Source organism: Pan paniscus, chromosome 1, assembly GCF_029289425.2.
Source record: "Pan paniscus chromosome 1, NHGRI_mPanPan1-v2.0_pri, whole genome shotgun sequence".
NCBI lineage: Eukaryota > Metazoa > Chordata > Mammalia > Primates > Hominidae > Pan > Pan paniscus.
Genome location: NC_073249.2, coordinates 7097758 through 7116960, shown reverse-complemented (window position 1 = coordinate 7116960; position 19203 = coordinate 7097758).

The window sequence follows — 19203 nt, the reverse complement described above, 5'->3', positions numbered from 1 at the left end:
GGATTACAGGCGTGAACCACTGTCCCCAGCCAACATGAATAGTTTCTAAGATCTTTCGTAGAAGAAACAAAATAGAAAGGGGAGATAAACTGCAAACTATGGAAAATTGCCACAAATACTAATAGCTTTACTATATAAAGATCCTGCACTTACTTTTAAGAAAGATATTAAAACTGTAAAAATGCCGAGCATATGAAAAGATAATTTACAGATGGAATAAAATGGTTAATAGGCAATAAAATATATGCAACTTCATTAACAATAAAACAAATGCAAGTTTTAAAATTAAGACGATTTTCGCCAAACTAACAAAGATTTTTAAGAATTTTAGACATCAAGAAATACTGAGTAAAGGCATTCAGGAGGTATGTGGGCATAAAACATTTTCCCCAAACCATCCTGTAATGTGGGTTGGATGGTGTAACCCCTAGAAGATATGTCCCTCCAGAACTTCAGAATGTGATCTTATTTACAATAAGCGTCTTTTATTTTTTTATTTTATTTCTTTTTTAAATTTTTTGTTTTTGAGACAGAGTCTCACTCTCTTGCTCATGGTGGAGTGCAGTGGCACAATCATGGCTCACTGCAGCCTCGACCTCCCCAGGCTCAGGTGATCCTCCCACCTCAGCCTCCGTCAGCCTCCCGAGTAGCTGAGACTACAGGCGTGTGCCACCATGCCCAGCTAATTTTTCTATTTTCTGTAGAGATGGAGTTTTTCCACGTTGTCCAGGCTGGTCTTGAACTCGGGGCTCAACCCATCCACCCACCTTGGCCTCCGAAAGTGCTGGGATTATAGGCATGATTTACCACACCTGACCTTATTTTTAAAATGTTTTTTATTTTTTATATTTTCCTAGGTTCAGTAACTTGCCCAGGAATAAAGATCGTCACAGATACGATTAAGTAAGGATCCTGAGCTGAGGTCATCCTGGATTAGAAGGGCCATAAATCCAGTGAAGGGTGTCCTTGTAAGAGAAAGGAGGCACAGAGAGGTAGGGGAAAGCCTGTCTGAAGACGGAAGCAGAGATGGAGGTTATGTGTCCACAAGCCAAGGAAGACCAAGCATTGGTGATGCCCCAAAACTAGGAGAGGGACATGGAACTGAATCACCCTTTGCGACTCTGGCAGGAACTTACCCTGCCAATACCTTGATTTTGAACGTCTGGCTTCCATAATTGTGAGAGAATCCATTTTTGTTGATTAAGCCACTCAATTTGTGGTACTTGGTTACAGCAGCCACAGGACACCAATACACTTAAAGTCCATTTGCCTGACTGAGCAGGAAGGGATTGAATCAAGGGTGTCTCATGATCAGACCTGGTAGTGTTAGTCATAGGCTGACTATGAACCTGGTAATGGAGATCCAAGAAGGAATAAGACACATTTGATGGGAAAAGAATGAAGTGGAGTAGGAAGAGACAGGAGAGGCTGCAGAGGCCAGATCTGGAATGGACTTGGAAGACATGTTAGGGTCTAGTATTTATTCCTGGGCAGCTTAAGGGACCACTGAAGGCTTTAAGCAAGGGAGTTGTTTTGAAAAATTCATAATGGCTGTGGTATGGAGAATTAATTAATTTTTTTTTTTTTTTTGATACAGAGTCTCGCTCTGTCGCCCAGGCTGGAGTGCAGTAGCGTAATCTCGGCTCACTGCAGCCTCTGCCTCCCGGCTTCACACCATTCTCCTGCCTCAGCCTCCCGAGTAGCTGAGACTACAGGCGCCCGCCACCTCGCCCGGCTAATTTTTTGTATTTTTAGTAGAGACGGGGTTTCACCCTGTTAGCCAGGATGGTCTCGATCTCCTGACCTCATGATCCGCCTGCCTTGGCCTCCCAAAGTGCTGGGATTACAGGCGTGAGCCACCGCGCTCTGCCCTGGAGAATTAATTTGAAGGTAAGGCCAGAGGCATGGGGCCAGTTAAGAAAGTATTGGAATAATCTGGGTGATGGATGATGGCGGAATTACACTATGGTTGTAGACGTAGTTAAGAAGAGAAGTGAGGAGACTGAGGTAATTTGAGATGGGAGGATCAATAGAACTTAATGACTGATTGGAAGCTTGGGCCGGGCGCGGTGGCTCACGCCTGTAATCCCAGCACTTTGGGAGGCCGAGACGGGCGGATCACGAGGTCAGGAGATCCAGACCACGGTGAAACCCCGTCTCTACTAAAAAAAAAATACAAAAAATTAGTCAGGTGTGGTGGCGGGCGCCTGTAGTCCCAGCTACTCGGGAGGCTGAGGCAGGAGAATGGCGTGAACCCGGGAGGCGGAGCTTGCAGTGAGCCGAGATCGCGCCCCTGCACTCCAGCCTGGGCGACAGAGCGAGACTCCATCTCAAAAAAAAAAAAAAAAGTTTGGGGGAGGAGGAGGAATGAGGGGTGGAGGCAGATATGCATATTTATTTTCTCTCTCTCTCTCTCTTTTTTTTTTCCTAGACAGAGTTTCGCTCTGTCGCCCAGGCTGGAGTGCAATGGTGAGATCTCGGCTCACTGCAACCTCTGCCTCCAGGGCTCAAGCGATTCTCCTGCCTCAGCTTCCTAAGTAGCTGGGATTACAGGCATGCGCCACCACGCCTGGCTGATTTTTGTATTTTTAGTAGAGATGGGGTTTCACCATGTTGGCCAGGCTGGTCTCGAGCTCCTGACCTCAGGCGATCCATCCGCCTCTGCCTTTCAAAGTGCCGGGATTACAGGCGTGAGCCACCGCACCCGGCTGCTACGCACATTTCCAAGTCAACAATTAAGCAGGGATGGGGAAGGGAGCCAAGGAGAAGGAGCAGGTTATGAGGGATGGGGAGGGAAATTGACTTTTGGAGGTTTGAGATGAATATGGAACATCCAAGTGGAAATGTTCAAAAGGAAGTGGAATGTGAAGGTCTGGAAATATTGTTGAACCCAGGGGAGTACAGTATATAATATTGCCTAGAGAGAGTGGGCAAAGTGGGAGGGGAGTGGTGAGGGGAGGAGAGCACCGAGGAGAACGCTGAGAAACATCAACCTCTTTAGGAGAAAGGAAGTTCAGCTTGCGGGGAGCCTGAGACGAATTAACCACAGCGCCAGGAAGAAATCCAGGCACCTGTGTAGCGGATCGGGAGCAAGATAAACCAAGAGAACAGAGTGTTTCAAAGGAGAGAGTAGTGGATTTTGTCGATGCCAACAGTAATTTAAGTAAGATAAAGCCTTAAAAAGGGAGGTGTTTTGTGAAACCAGTGCCAGCAGTCTCAGTGGAGTGGCCAAGATTGGAAAGCCACATTATAGTGGCTTGAGAAGCTAGGGGATGGTGAGGAAGGGTGTCTTTACAAATTTGGCTGGAAAATGAAGAGATGCGCTAGGGTAATCAATAGACAGAAGATGGAGTTGAGAAGTGAAATGAATCTGTGTATGTTTAAATGCCAAAGGAGGAGTCAGTGGAGAGGAAGAGAATGAAGACAGAGGAGAGATGAGGCAAACATTTAAGGCACACGAGGACGATGGACAGAGTCCAGTACCCTGATGGGCATTGGCCTGGGCGTGAGTGAGATGAAGAGGTGGGCTTAGAATTTTAGGAGAGCAGAAAAGGTTGGAAATGGTACTGTGGAGAACAGGTGCAGTCTAACCACCCAGGATCATTGAGGTTGCAGCACTGCTCCTAATCCAACCTTGTGAAGTATGTAGCGACTTTGTCCTAAACTCTTGTTTGGGGTTCACTTTTTTTCTGGCTCTGTGTCTTAGTCAGTCTGGGCTGCTATAACAAAGATCTTAAACTGGGTGGTTTACACAACAGACATTGATTTCTCACAGCTCTAGAGGCTCGGGCCGGGCGCAGTGGCTCATGCCTATAATCCCAGCACTTTGGGAGGCTGAGGCAGGCAGATCACCTGAGGTTGGGAGTTCAAGACCAGCCTGGTCAACATGGTGAAATCTTGTCTCTACTAAAATACAAAAATTAGCCAGGCATGGTGTTGGGTGCCTGTAATCCCAGTTACTCGTGAGGCCGAGGCAAGAGAATTGCTTGAACCCAGGAGACGGAGGTTGCAGTGAGCCAAGATCACACCACTGCACTCCAGCCTGGGTGACAGAGCAAAACTCCATCTCGAACAAAGAAAAAAGAAATGTGTACATCTTCCTTAACTCCTCATTCCTCCTCCTCCTCCCCCAAACTTTCAGTTAAAAAAAAAAAATTAGAGGCTGGAAGACCAAGGTCAGGGTGCCAGACTGGTTGGGTTCCAGAGAGAGTCCTCATTCTGGTTATGTCCCCACGTGGCCTTCCTTGGTGCATGCACACAGAGAAGGCATGCGCTCTAATCTCTCCAAACCAAGGGCGCTCGACTCTCATAACCTCGTCTAACCCTAATCATCTTCCAAAGCCCCCACTTCCTAATACCATCCCATCGGGGTTAGGGTTTCAACATAGGAATTTGGGGGTACATGAGCATGCAGTCCATAAAACACTTTGATTACATTTTCTTCATTTTGTTCAGTGCATTTCAAAGTCTCTCTGTGATGACAGAGGGTTTTGACTTGAGCTGGAGAGAGGAGCATGTGATAACTCAGGGGTCAGCTGGGGTCACCTTATCTTGCCCAATTGATGCAACCTCTTTCAAAGTGCTCTCCAAGACTCCCTTCGATTCCCCAAGGGCTTATGCTCTCAAGGTCACCTCTGGCTTTAGGCTCTAGCTTCACAGAATTGGATTGTCTCAGCACATTCATTTATGAGTGTAGATGATTTACTGAAAACTGAAGGCTGCAGAGATTTATATTACAGCAACAAAAACAATTGAAAACGCACTGTTAGCTATTTCTCTTTGGAAATCCTTCAGCCATTTCTGAAACCATGGCCCTTGCCAATTTCTGTGCGCCTCAGCCCTCGTCTCTCAGATCTCCTTCTCACTCACAAATTCCTGCTTATTTCCCACGTGTAGAAGTTTATCGCTCTCTTTTGTTGCCTCCACTTCTGCTGAACCATGTCATCAGGGTTCCACCCACCTCTGTGCTACTTATTAAGGTATTTTCCTGGCTGGGAACCATGGCTCACACCTGTGATCCCAATTATTTGGGAGGCTGAGGCCAGAGGATCCCTTGAGGCCAGGAGTTCAAGACCAGCCTGGGCAACATAGTGAGACCCCCCCTCCCCCCGTCTCTACAAAAACAAACAAATAAATAATTTTTTAAAAAAGGGAAAAAAGGGTATTTTTCTAAACAAAAGTGGTTCACTGCCCTGCAAGGGAAATTTCGGCTCCAACTACTGATATAATACATTTGTCTTCGGCCGGGTGCAGTGGCTCATGCCTGTAATCCCAGCACTTTGGGAGGCCAATGCAGGCAGATTACCCGTGGTCAGGAGTTCAAGACCAGCCTGACCAAAGTGGTGAAAACGTGTCTCTACTAAAAATACAAAAAAATGAGCTGTGCATGGTGGCATGCACCTGTAATCCCAACTACTCGCGAGGCTGAGGCAGGAGAATCACTTGAACCTGGGAGGTGGAGGTTGCTGTGAGCCGAGATTGCACCATTGCACTCCAGCCTGGGTGACAAGAGTGAAATTCCGTCTCAAAATAATAATAATAATAATAATAATAATACATTTGTCATGTACGTGCACAATTTTGAGAAAGGCTAAATACTCTGGACTCTCTCCGCTGCTGACTCAGCATCAATGCATTCCTTAGCCCCATTCACCTGAAGTCATGATCAAGAGCAAAATTCACATCCACCATCTGTATAAAGAATGCGACTTTTCTACCCTCCTGGCCCTGTGCCTTTTTAAAGTTTATGATAAATAACATTTGTTTAGAATTTTCAAATGCATCATCTCATTTGATTTTCACAAGATCTCAATGCCGGGTAACCCATGCTTTGTTTCCTCCGTACAATGAAGTAGCTGGGGCTCAAAGAGAATTGACTTACCATTTGGCACCCAGCTGAAAACCAGCCAGGGGAGCTTCCAAGGCGAATAGTGATCCACGGTCGCTCCTCTTGCCACTGTGACAGAATGCCTGTTTCGTGTCAGAGTTTTGTTTCACAAACCCAAGTATTTTCAGTACTGTTGCTTCATTTTGATGATTTCATGGGATCCTTCCCTATATAACCACACTGTGATGCTTGACTCCTTACCTGCAGTGGGGTAATGCTTCTTCTCATAAATTATTTGGGTTGACATTTTGGGTTTTCTAGATTTCCCGTCTAAAATTCACAAACACTGTGAAATAGCCACTGCTCTTCAGCTTAGGGAACATAGCGAGACCTTGTCTTTATTTTTATTTATTTATTTATTTATTTTGACAGAGTCTCGCTCTGTTGCCCAGGCTGGAGTGCAGTGACACCGTCTCAGCTCACTGCAACCTCGGCCTCCCAGGTTCAAGCAATTTTCATGCCTCTCCTGAGTAGCTGGCAGTACAGGCACCTGCCACCGCATCTGGTTAAATTTTGTACTTTTAGTAGAGATGGGGTTTCACTATGTTGGCCAGGCTTGTCTGAAACTCCTGGCCTTAAGTGATCCACCAGCCTCAGCCTCTCAAAATGCTGGGATTCCAGGCGTGAACCACTGTGCCTGTCTGATACCCTCTTTAAAAACAAAACAAAAACAAAATAACACGCCAAAACCAAACCATCATAAACAAACAAATACACAAATAAAGAAAATTCATAAATGCTCATCAATCCTGCAGGTTCTACTTTCAGGTATTTTTTGGGGGTGGGGTGAAGTCGGGGCAGCCTGGTAGGAAGTTCTTTCACTCACTTCCCGTTTCTTAAATAATGGATTTTCAGGAACAGCACTGATCAATACCAGCAGAGTTCAGAATCTGTATTTCACCAAGCACAGGTTTCCTTTGCTGACTCACTCCCTGGATGTAGCATACAGACCCTAGTCTTCCCTACAGAGGGAAGACTCCAAGTACAGAAGCAAGTGCATTTCAACATTTGTCTGCCAGCCCTAATGTATTGACCTTTGTGTCATCCATCTTTGTTAGTGATCAGGGAAGACATCATACATTGTTTCTGCTCTAATATTTTTTCTTTAAATAATATAATGAATATTGATGCAGCCAAGAGTTCAGTGAGTAGGGGATGGTTAGTTATTAGCAGTGAAAAACAATCAATGTAGTATAACCTCAAGATTCAATGTGAATTCCACCTTGGGAACCTGTTTTGTGGTTTGGAAAGAAATGAATTCAGTATCAGCTGTTTGCAACTTGACAAGATAAAGAGATCTGATAGTTCTGTTCAAAGGATGAAATTTCTGACAATGGAGGGTGGAAATAGTTCAATCTCACTGAAGCCTGGATGGAGATGCAGCAGCATTTGGGACAGATGTTTCCTCCTGCAGTGCCAGATCCTTCTAGTAGAGGATCCTCCTGCAGTGCCAGATCCTTCTAGTAGTGAGAGGAGTCATGGTAGGAAGCCGTGTTTTAGAGGACAAAGCTTGGGCTTGGAAGTTAAAGCTGGATTTGAATCCAGCACTGCAAATTGTAACCATGGGCACTGCGTTGAACCACTCTGAACCTCACTTGCTTTATCTCTAAAATGGGGATAATAATGTTTGCCTTGCTGGTAAAGATTAGCGGTAATACATATGCAGTGTCTGACATATGCATGTGCTTAGTTGAGAGGAGAAATTTGTTGTTGTTGTTGTTTATTAAGATGGGATCTCGCTATGTTGCTCAGGCTGGTCTCAAACTCCTGACCTCAAGTGATCCACCCACCATGGCCTTTATAGGCATGAGCCACCATGTCCAGCCAAGCAATTATTCTATACTTTATACCATGGGATTGTTTTGTAGTGAGATAAATTATATATTTTTTTATTGTTTCACACCTGAATATTTTTGAATATGATTTACTCAAGAGTAAATAGTGTTATAAAATTCCCACATTCTGCCTGTAATCCCAGCACTTTGGGAGGCTGAGACAGGTGGATCACTAGGTTAGGAGTTTGAGACCATCCTGGCTAAGATGGTGAAACCCCGTCTCTACTAAAAATACAAAAAGTTAGCCAGGTATGGTGGCATGCGCCTGTAGTCCCAGCTACTTGGGAGGCTGAGGCGGGAGAACCACTTGAACCAGGGAGGCGGAGGTTGCAGTGAGCCAGGATTGCACCACTGCACTCCAGCCTGGGTGACAGAGCGAGACTCTGTCTCAAAAAAAAAAAAAAAAAAAAATTCCCACATTCTTCCTCTTAATTAACTTGGTCTTAATATGGAAAACAGTAAGGCTAATGCTAATAGTAATATCTGCCTGTAAATATACACTGTAGATTGCTATGAGAACAACTGAGATAAACTATGTGAAAATACTTTGCAAGACATATAATGTGTTGCAGTGGTATTTTTAGGCTTCTTTTCCCTAGTCTTGAATATGAATATGCTTAGGAGACTCAACCTTCTGTAGCACCTATAGCAAAGCAGATATGCCCTTTCCTACATGCATGCTGTGTAGCAAACCCCAAACGAGTAGAGGTGATGGACAGGAAAAGGCATTCCTTGTGGGAATTTGTCATATCTGACAACCAGGCTTCCTTTTCTCATTTGTCTTCTAGTCACTCTAAGTATACGGCTGTTGAACAGCATTAAGCAGTGGAGATAAAAATCTTCCATGAGAATAGCTAATAATCATTTGGGTTGCTGCTGATGGAGAATGTCATGCAAAAAGTCACAGGAGCAGAGTGGGCACTTTCTTCTCTTTAACCAGCATCTTACAGGTGTGGGGCTTTTGTTTTTTTAAGGAGTATGGAAGTGGTAGGGACGGGTCTCATATGTACTTCTTATAATAAGCCAAATAATACAAAGGTGCATAAGGAAAATAAATGTTCTTCCCTTCTCTGTCTTTTGTATTCCCAGCTTTCAGAGGTACACAACGTTGACAGTTTGATGTGGGCTCTTTCAGGTATGAATGTGTTTTTCAGCCATGAATGATAGTGAAACCTGTTAGTGGAACGGCTTTGAAAGTCCAATCAATATCTGTATCCTTGAGAGACAGAACCTCCTGCTATCAGGCTTTCCAGAGAATCATAAGCAGGTTATCTGGGAGATAACTAAATTCTTGGAAACTGTTTATTAAAATGCATTTTTATGCTAATGGCAGAGTCCCACTGATACATGCAAATGAAAAATAATTTAGAATCTTATCATGGAATGGCGGGAAAAATGAGTTGATGATTCCCTACCGTTTCTTCTGATTTAATCCAAATCTCCTTTTCTAGTGTCTTTTCCATCCACGCAGAAAATCCTAGGTTTGGGAATTTCAAAGAGCATTCTTTCATGGTGCTATTTCTCCAACTGTAACATTTGTTACACCTGGGGATGTTTAAACACAGATTTCTTTTTCTTTTCTTTTCTTTTTTTTTTTTTTTGAGACATCGTCTCACTCTGTCGCCCAGGCTGGAGTGCAGTGGTGAGATCTCGGCTCACTGCAACCTCTGCTTCCCGGGTTCAAGCGATTATCCTGCCTCAGCCTCCTGAGTAGCTGGGACTACAGGTTCCCGCCAAGATGCCCAGCTAATTTTTGTATTTTTAGTAGAGACGGGATTTTGACATGTTGGCCGGGCTGGTCTTGAACTCCTGACCTCAGGTGGTTTGCCTACCTGGGCCTCCTAAAGTTGAGCACTTACCGTGTAAGTGCTGGGATTACAGGCGTGAGCCACCATGCCCAGCCTAAACATGGATTTCTGATTTAGTAGCCTGGGGTGAAGCCTGAGTTTCTTTATTTCTAACAAGTCCCCAGGTCTACACTCCACACATTGAGTAACAAGGATCTCCTTATGATGTTGTCTCTGTCAGTTCCCTGCCACATTTGTGTCCAGCCCGTATCTGAAGATCTCTTGGCACAGTGCCTTTTACTTTGTAAAATATCCTTTATTTTTTAGAACAAATTTAGAATCACGGCAATATTGAGCAGAAGATACAGAGATTCCCCATGTATCTCCCGCCCACACGTGCATTATCTCCCCCACTATCAAAGTGCCCCACCAGAGTAGTACATTTGTTATAACCCATGAACCTACGTGGACACATCATCGTCATCTGAAGTCCGTAGTTTACATTACGGTTCATTCTTGGTGGTATACGTTCCATGGGTTTTAACAAATGTAGAATGACACGTACCCACCATGATGGTATTATACAGAGTAGTTTCAATGCCCTAAAAATCCTCTGTGCTTGGCCTGTTCATCCTTCTCTGCCCCCAATCCATGGCAACTACTGATTTTTTTTACTGTTTCCATAGTTTTGCTCTTCGCAGAACGTCTTGTAGTTGGATCATACAGTATACAGCGTTTTCAGACTGGTTTATTTCACTTTGTAATATAAGTTTAAGATTTCTCCATGGAGGCCGGGTGCGGTGGCTCACATTTGTAATCTCAGCACTTTGGGAGGTTGAGGGGGGCGGATCTCTTGAAGTCAGGAGTTCAAGACCAGCCTGACCAACATGGTGAAACCCCGTCTCTATTAAAATACAAAAAAAAAAAAAAAAAATTAGCTGGGTGTGGTGGTGGGCGCCTGTAATCCCAGCTACTCTGGAGGCTGAGGTGCGGGAATCACTTCAATCCAGGAGGCAGAGGTTGCAGTGAGCTGAGATGGCACCACGGCACTCCAGCCTGGGTGACACAGAGAGACCCCACCTCAAAAAAAAAAAAAAGAGATTTCTCCATGGGCGAAAAGAGTGAAACTGTGTCTCAAAAAAAAAAAAAAAAAAAAAGGGGGGGGGGATTTCTCCATGTCTTTCACGGTTGTATAACTCATTTATTTTTAGTAGTGACTGTACCACTGTTTATTTTTTTCATTCATCTACTGAAAAACATCTTGGTTGTTTCAAGTTTTGGCAATTATGAACAAAGCTGCTCTATACATCCGTGTGCTGGTTGTTGTGTGGACATAAGTTTTCAACCCCTTTGCGTAAACGCCAAAGAGTGCAATTGATGGATCCTACGGTAAGAATATATTTAGTTTTCTAAGAAACGGCCAAACTGTCTTCCAAAGTAGCTGAACCATTTTGCATTCCCACTAACAATGAATGAGAGAGCTCCTGCTGTTCCACATTCTGGGCAGTATTTGGTGTTGTCAGTGTTCCAGATTTTGGTCAGTTTAACAGATGTGTGTAGCGGTAGTTCATTGCTGTTTTCAATTGCATTTCCCTGATGACATATGATATGGAGTATCTTTTCAGATGCTTTTTGCTACCTGTATATCTTCTTCGGTGTTTATTAAGGTCTTCTGCATGTTTCTTTTTTTTCTGCAAAGTAACTTAACACGATTTTCAGTTGGGTCGTCTGACTTCTTTTTTGAGACAGAGACAGTCTCACTCTGTTGCTCAGGCTGGAGTGCAGTGGTGTGATCTAGGCTCACTGCAACCTCCACCTTCCGGGTTCAAGTAATTCTCGTGCCTCAGCCTCCTAAGTAGCTGGGATTTCAGGCGCCTGCCACCACCTCTGGCTAATTTTTATATTTTTAGTAGAGACGGGGTTTCACCAATTTGAGTGGACTTCAAGTGATCCGCCTGCCTCAGCCTCCCAACGTGGTGGGATTACAGACATAAGCCATCATGCCCCACCTGTCTGATTTCTTATTGTTGAGTTTTAAGGGTTTTTTGTATACTTTGAATGACATTCCTTTACCGGATGTGTCTTTTGCAAATATTTTCTCTAGTCTATGACTCGTCTTTTCATTCTCTTGACAGTGTCTGTCACAAAGCAAAAATTTTGATTTAATAATAAAGTATAGCTTATCAGTTTTTTCATGAATTGTGATTTTGGTATTGTGTCTAAAAAGTCGTTACCAAGGGCCAGGGATGGTGGCTCATGCCTGTAATCCCAGGACTTTGGAAGGCCGAGGCAGACAGAGCACAAGGTCAGGAGTTCGAGACCAGCCTGACCAACATGGTGAAACCTCGTCTCTACTAAAAATAGAAAAATTAGCAGGGCATGATGGCACGTGCCTGTAATCCCAGCTACTTGGGAGGCTGAGGCAGGAGAATCACTTGAACACGGGAGGCGGAGGTTGCAGTGAGCGGAGATCACATCACTGCACTCCAGCCTGGGCGACAGAGCAAGACTCCATCTCAAAAAAAAAAAAAAAAAAAAAAAAAGTCGTTACCAAACACCAAGGCCATCTAGATTTTCTCCTATAGTATCTTCTAGGATTTTTGTGGTTTTACATTTTACAATTAGGCCTATTATTCATTTTGAGTTAAGTTTTATAAAGAATGTAGGTCTGTGTCTAGATTCTTTTGTTTTCTGTTTTTTCTTTTGCATGTGGGTGTTCATTGTTCCAGCTTCATTTGTTGAAAAGACAATCTGTTCTCCACTGTACTGCCTTTGCTCCTTTGTTAAAGATTAGTTAACTTTATTTGTGTGGATCTATTTCTGAGCTCTCTATTCTGTTTCATTGATGCTTTTGTCTGTTTCTTCACAAATACCACAGTCTTGATTACTGTGCCCTTTTTTTAATTTAGGAAAAAAGGACTTTATTTATTATTATCATTATTATTATTATTTTTGAAACAAAGTCTTGCTGTGTCTCCCAGGCTGGAGTGCCGTGGTGCCATATTGGCTCACTGCAACCTCCACCTCCTGGGTTCAAGCAATTCTCATGCCTCAACCTCCCAAGTAGCTGGGATTACAGGCACCTGCCACCACACCCAGCTAATTTTTTGTATTTTTAGTAGAGACAGGTTTCACATGTTAGCCAGGTTGGCCTCAAACTCCTGACCTCCCATCTCGGCCTCCCAAAGTGCTGTGATTACAGGTGTAAGCCACCGTGCCCAGCCAGAATATTACATTTCTATGAACGTTTCTGAATGATTGCTCTCAATTTCTTTACAAATCTCATTGCAGGCAGGTAACAAACAATTAGCTGACTAGCATTTACCCTTATGACCTCATTTAACCTTTCTTGTCTCCTTAAATGCCCTATCTCTAATATAATCACATGGAAGTGTTTGGGCTTCAATATATAAATCTGGAGGATAGAGGCACAATTAGCAGACTCTAACTCCTTACAGTTTGGGTCAGAAGTCTTGGGTGGACTTGAAATTCAGGGACTGTGCCCTTAACCTTATAGTTTGGCTGACCCTGGGTAGAAGATATGATGTACAATAAAAAAGTTGAGAAGAAAATAGAAATATATCTTGAAACAAATGATAATGGAAACAAAGCATAGCAAAACCTATAGAATATAGTAAAAGAGGTACCATTATAAAAGGAAAATGTATAATTGTAAGTGCCTACATAAAAAAAACAGAAAAACTTCAAATAAATAACCTAACAGTACATCTTAATTAACTAGAATAAAAAGGTCAAAACAAACCCAAAATTAGAAGAAAAGCAATAATAAAGATTAGCGCAGAAATAAAGTTGAAATAAAAAATTACAAAAGATCAATGAAACAAAAAGTGGATGTTTTTGAAAAGTAAAACAACTGACAAATATTTAGACAGGCTAACTAAAAAACAGAGAAGATACAAATAAATAAAATCAGAGGCGAAAAAGGAGACATTACAAGTAATGCTTCAGAAAATCAAAGGATTATTAGTGGCTACTATCAGCAATTGTATCCCGACAAATTAGAAAACCTAGAGGAAAATAATTCTTAGATACACGCAACTTACCAAGATTGAACTAGGAAAAAAATCTAAAACCTGAACAGACCAATAACAAGTAACAAAATTAAAGCCTTAATAAAAAAAGTCTGCAGGACCAGACTGAAAAATAGAGGAGGGAACATTTTCAAACTCATTCTTTGAGGCCAGTATTACCCTGATATCAAAACCAGACAAAGACACATTAAAAAGGCAAACTACAGGCCCATATCTGAGACTATTGATGCAAAAATTTGCAAAAAAACCTAGGAAACTGAATTAAACAATACATAAATAGGTAATTCGTAATGACCAAGTGGGATTTATCCCAGGGATGCAAGGATGGTTCAACATGCAAATCAATCAATGTGATACATTATATAAACAGAATGAATGACAAAATCCATATGATCATTTCAATTATACTAAAAATTATGTGATAAAATTTAATATTCTTTTATAATAAAAACCCTTTGAAAACTGGGTATGGAATAAACATACCTCAACATAATAAAAGTCATATATGACAGACCCACAGCTAGTATCATACTGAGTGGGGAAAAACTAAAAGACTTTCCTCTAAAATCTGGAAAATGACAAGAATATCCACTTTTACCACTGTTATCTAACATAATTCTGAAAGTCCTAGCTGAAGCAATCAGACAAGAGAAAGTAATAAAGGGCATCCCAATTGGAAAATGAGCCAAATTATCTTTTTTTCTTGTTGATGATCTAATCCTACATTTGGAAAAACATAAAGACTCCTTTGATAGGGTTTGAATGTGTGTCCCCTTCCAAATCTCATATTGAAACGTAATTCTCAATGTTGGAGTTGGGCCTGGTGAAAGGTGATGTAACCATTAGGGTGGATTACTCATAAATGGCTTAGCACCATCCCATTTGGTACTATCCTCATGATAGTGAGTGAGTTCCCATAAGATCTGGTCATTTAAAAGTGTGTAACAACTCGCCCCTCTGTTTTGTGTTCCTGCTTTTTGCCCTGTGATGTGCAGGATACTGCTTCAACATTTGCCATGATTATAAACTTCCAGAGGCCTCCCCAGAAGCATATGCCAGTGCTATGTCTTCTGTACAGCCTGTAGAATCATGAGCCAGTTAACCTCCTTTTTAAAAATAAATTACCCAGCCTCAGGTATTTATAGTGATGCAAAAATGGCTTAATACAGAAAATTGTCACCAAGGAGTAGAAAATTGTTATAAGAATACATGAAAATGTGGAATCAGCTTTGTAATTGGGTAAACAGGCAGAGATTGAAAGAGTCTTAGGGCTTAGAAGAAGATAGAAAAATGAGGTAAAGTTGAGATTTTCTTAGAGACTGGTTGAATAGCTGTGACCAAAATGCTGATAGTGATCTGGACAGTGAAGGCTGGGCTGAGGAGGTCTCAGATGAAAATTAGAAACTTATTGGGACTGAAGCAAAGGTCATGCCTGTTATGTCTTAGCAAAGTGGTTGGATGAATTGCTTTCATGCCCTAGGGATATATAAAAGTTTGAATTTGAGAGTGATGATTTAGGGTTTCTGTTGGAAGAAATGTCTAAGCAGCAAAGCATTCGAGTTGTGGCCTGACTGCTTCTAACAACCTATGCTCACATCTTAGAGCAAAAAAATAAGTTGTAACTTATATTTATAAGGGAACTATAGTGTAAAAGCTTGAACACTTTTCAGCCTAGCCATGTGGCAGAAAAATAAAAAGTTTTTATAAGAGAGGAACTTAAGCAGGCTGTGGAACAACCACTTGTTAGAGATATTTGCATAATTAAACAAAAGCAAGTTTTGATAGCCAAGACAATGGGAAAGAGGACTTGAAGGCATTTTAGAAATCTAGAGGCAGCCCCCCATCACAGGCCCTGAGGCCTAAAAGAAGAGAATAGTTTCTGGGGTCAGGCCCAGGACCCTGCTGCCTTGGGTAGCCTTGGGACATGGCTCCCTGCATCCTGGCCACTGCTCCAGCTCCAGGTATAGGTCAAATTGGCCAAGTTACAGCTCCAGTCACTGCTTCAGAGGGTGGAAGCCATAAGCCTTGATAGCTTCCATTTGGTGTTAGGCCTGTGGGTGTACAAAATGCAAGAGTTGAGACTTGGGAGCCTCCACCTTTATTCAAAGGATGTAGGCAAAAGCCTGGGTGTCCAGGCAGAAGCATGCTGCAGTGGTGGAGCTCTCATGGAGAACCTCTATTAAAACAATGCAGAGAAGAAATGTGGGGTTAGAGTCCCCACACAGGCTTCCCACTGGGGCATGGCCTAGTAGATCTGTGAGGAGAGAATCACGGTCCTCCAGACCCCAGAATGGTAGATCTAGCTACAGCTTGCACCCTGCACCTAGAAAAACCAGAGGCACACAATACCAGCCCATGAGAGCAGCTGTGGGGGCTGAACCATGCAGAGCCACAAGGTTGGACCTTCCCAAGGCATTAGTGTATCCTGGAAATGGGACATAGAGAAAAAAATAATTATTTTGGAGCCTTACAATTCAATAACTGCCCTTCTGGGTTTCAGACTTGCATGAGTCCTGTGGCCTCTTTCTTTTGGCTGATTTCTTCCTTTTAGAATAGGAGTATTTACCCAATGCCTATACTCCCTTTGTATCTTGGAAGTACCTAACTTGTTTCTCATTTTACGGGCTTGTAGGAGGAAGAAACTAGCTTTGTCTTAGACGAGACTTTCAACTTTTGAGTTAAGGCTAAAATGAGTTAAGACTTTGGGGATTATTAGGAAGTCATGATTGTATTTTGAAATATGAGAGGGATACGAGATTTGGAATGTCCAGGGGCAAAATGATATAGTTTGGGTGTGTATTCCCACCAAAATCTCATATTGAAATGTAACCCTCAATGTTGGAGGTGGGCTTAGTGGGGAGGTGATTGAATCATGAGGGCAGGATTTCCATGAACTGTTTGGTATCATTTCCTTTGGTGCTATCCTCACAATAGTAAGTTTTCATGAGATCTGGTCATTTAAAGGTGTGTAGGACTCCCTACCCCCAGCCCTCTCACTTACCATGTGATGTGCAAGCACCAGATTTATCTTTCACCTTGATTGTCAGCTGTCAGAGGCTTCCCCAGAAGCAGAAGCCAGTGCTATGCTTTCTGTACAGCCTGTAGAACCATGAGCCAATAAAAACTCTTTTCTTTATAAATTACCCAGTCTCAGATTATTTCTTTATAACAATGTGACAATGGCCTAATATATCCACCAAAAAACTATTAGAACTAATAAATTGAGTAAATTTGCAGACTACAAAATCAACATATACAAATCAGTAGGATTTCTATCTGCCAACAGTCAACAAACTGAAAAAGAATTCAAAAAAGTAATTCTATTTGCAATAACCACAAATAAAATGTGTGAGAATTAACCAAAGAAATGAAAGTTATCAACAATTAAAACCAAAAAACACTGAAAAAAGAAAGAGGATACAAAAAATGGAAAGATATTTCCATGTTCACAGATTGGAAGAATCACTATTTTTAAAATGTCCATACAATCCAAAGCAATCTATAGATTTCATGCCATCCCTATCAAAATAACAATGACATTCCTCACAGAAATAGAAAAAAGAATTCTGAAATTTATGTGGAACCACAAAACACCATAATAGTTAAAGCTATGCTGAGTAAATAAAACAAAACTGGAGGAATCCCATTACCTGGCTTCAAATTATACTACTGAGCTATAGTAATTAAAACATCATGACACTAGCATAAAAACGGACATAAAGACAAATGGAATGGAATAGAGAACCCAGAAACAAACCCATACACCTACAGTAAACTTTTCAACAAAAGTGCCAAGAACATACAATGAAAAATAAGACAGTTTCTTCAATAAATAGGGCTGGGAAAACTGGCAAGCCATAGGCAGAAGAATGAAACTAGAACCCTATTTTTTGTCACATTAAAAAAATGAAATTAAAATAGCTTAAAGACTTAAACCTAAGAACTCAAACTATCAAAGTTTTACAAGAAAACATTGGGGAAACTCTCTAGGGCATTGGTTTCTTAAATAATGCCCCATAAGCACAGATAACCAAAGCAAACATGCAGAAATGGGATTACAGCAAGTCAGAAAGCTTTTTTTTTTTTTTTTTTAAACAGTGAAGGAAACAATCAACAAAGTGAAGAGAAAACCCACAAAATGGGAGAAAATATTTGTAAATTACCCATCTGAAAAGGGATTAATAGCTACATGATAGGGTTAGGCTTTGTGTCCCCACTCACATCTCATATTGACCCCTCTGGTTGGCTGACCTCTTACTGGGGAGAGATTTATTGACTCAGGTGACCAAGCCATGGTGACCTTCACAGATCATAAAGCAGAGAAAGTGTTACTTTTGTTCCTGACCCTTCAGGGGAAAAAAACAAGTTAAGGATGAGCTGTCACATTTACCACCTGAGGTATTGTCTCAAGTAAATCCTGAGGTTTGGGCCATACCTGCTCTGGGAAACACACTAAACACCTCCCCCATTCAAATCCAACTTCAGCCTAGTGCTCTTCACCATCAGAAGAGACAGTACACTTTAAGGCAAGAAGCATGAGGGGAAATTCAACCCCTTATTGCCAAATTCTTGCCATATGACTTATTAAGGCCATGAGAGTCTCCTTATAATACTCCCATGTTACCAGATCAAAAGCCTAATGGCAAGTACAGATTTGTCAGAAATCTTAGAGCATTAATAAATGCAGTTGTTGTCTTCATACACCTCATTGTCCCCAATCCTTACCCAAGTCCCAGGGGGTGCTAAGTAACTGAGTAAACTGGTTTACATTCTTAGACCTGAAAGATGCATTTTTCTGCATCTCAATGCATCCAGATTCACAATATATTTGCCTTTGAATGGACTGATCTAGATACTCATTCAGCCTCAAAACTCACCTGGACAGTCCTCTCTGAAGGGTTCTGGGATAGCCCCCACTTATTTGAAAATGCTCTAGCTAAGGACTTAAGAAATCTACAGTTGGAAAGGGGCACAATTATTCAGTATGTAGATGACTTGATCATTGCTAGCCTAACTAAAGAAGATTCGGATAATAATACTGTTAAATTGATAAATTTCCTGGGAACTAGCAGATATAGGGTATCGCATACAAGGCTCAGATTTTGACTCAAAGACTCAAATACTTGGAATCTGTCTTAACCTCTGGAACTGATCAACATCCCTAGAAAGAAAAAAAACTCTTTTAGTCATCCAAGAGTCCCAGTCCAACAAATGACTGTGGGCCTTTTTAGGGGATGGCTGGGTACTGCTGCTTCTGGACACGTAGCCAAGCCTTTATATGATACACTAAAAGGGAAAGATTTAGAGATTCTTGAATGTAATTAGAACTGCAAGCAAACCTTCAATACTCTCAAAGAGAAATCGGGCTCTGCTGCAGCCTTGGGAGTCTCCAAGTTGGATGAACCATTTTTTCTTTATGTGGCCAAAAAGCAAGGCATAGGCCTTGGGTAATCTTATTCCAAAACTGGGGAACATTCCAAGGCCAGTAGCCTCCTTTTCTAAGCAGATAGACCAGGTGGCCTCAGAGTGGCCTGGATGTCTTAGAGCTGTTGCTGCCATAACTTTTCTAGTAGGCAAAGCTAATAAACTAACATTAGGATAGCCCCTAAAGGTTTTTGACCCCACACCAAGGGAAGGTGGTC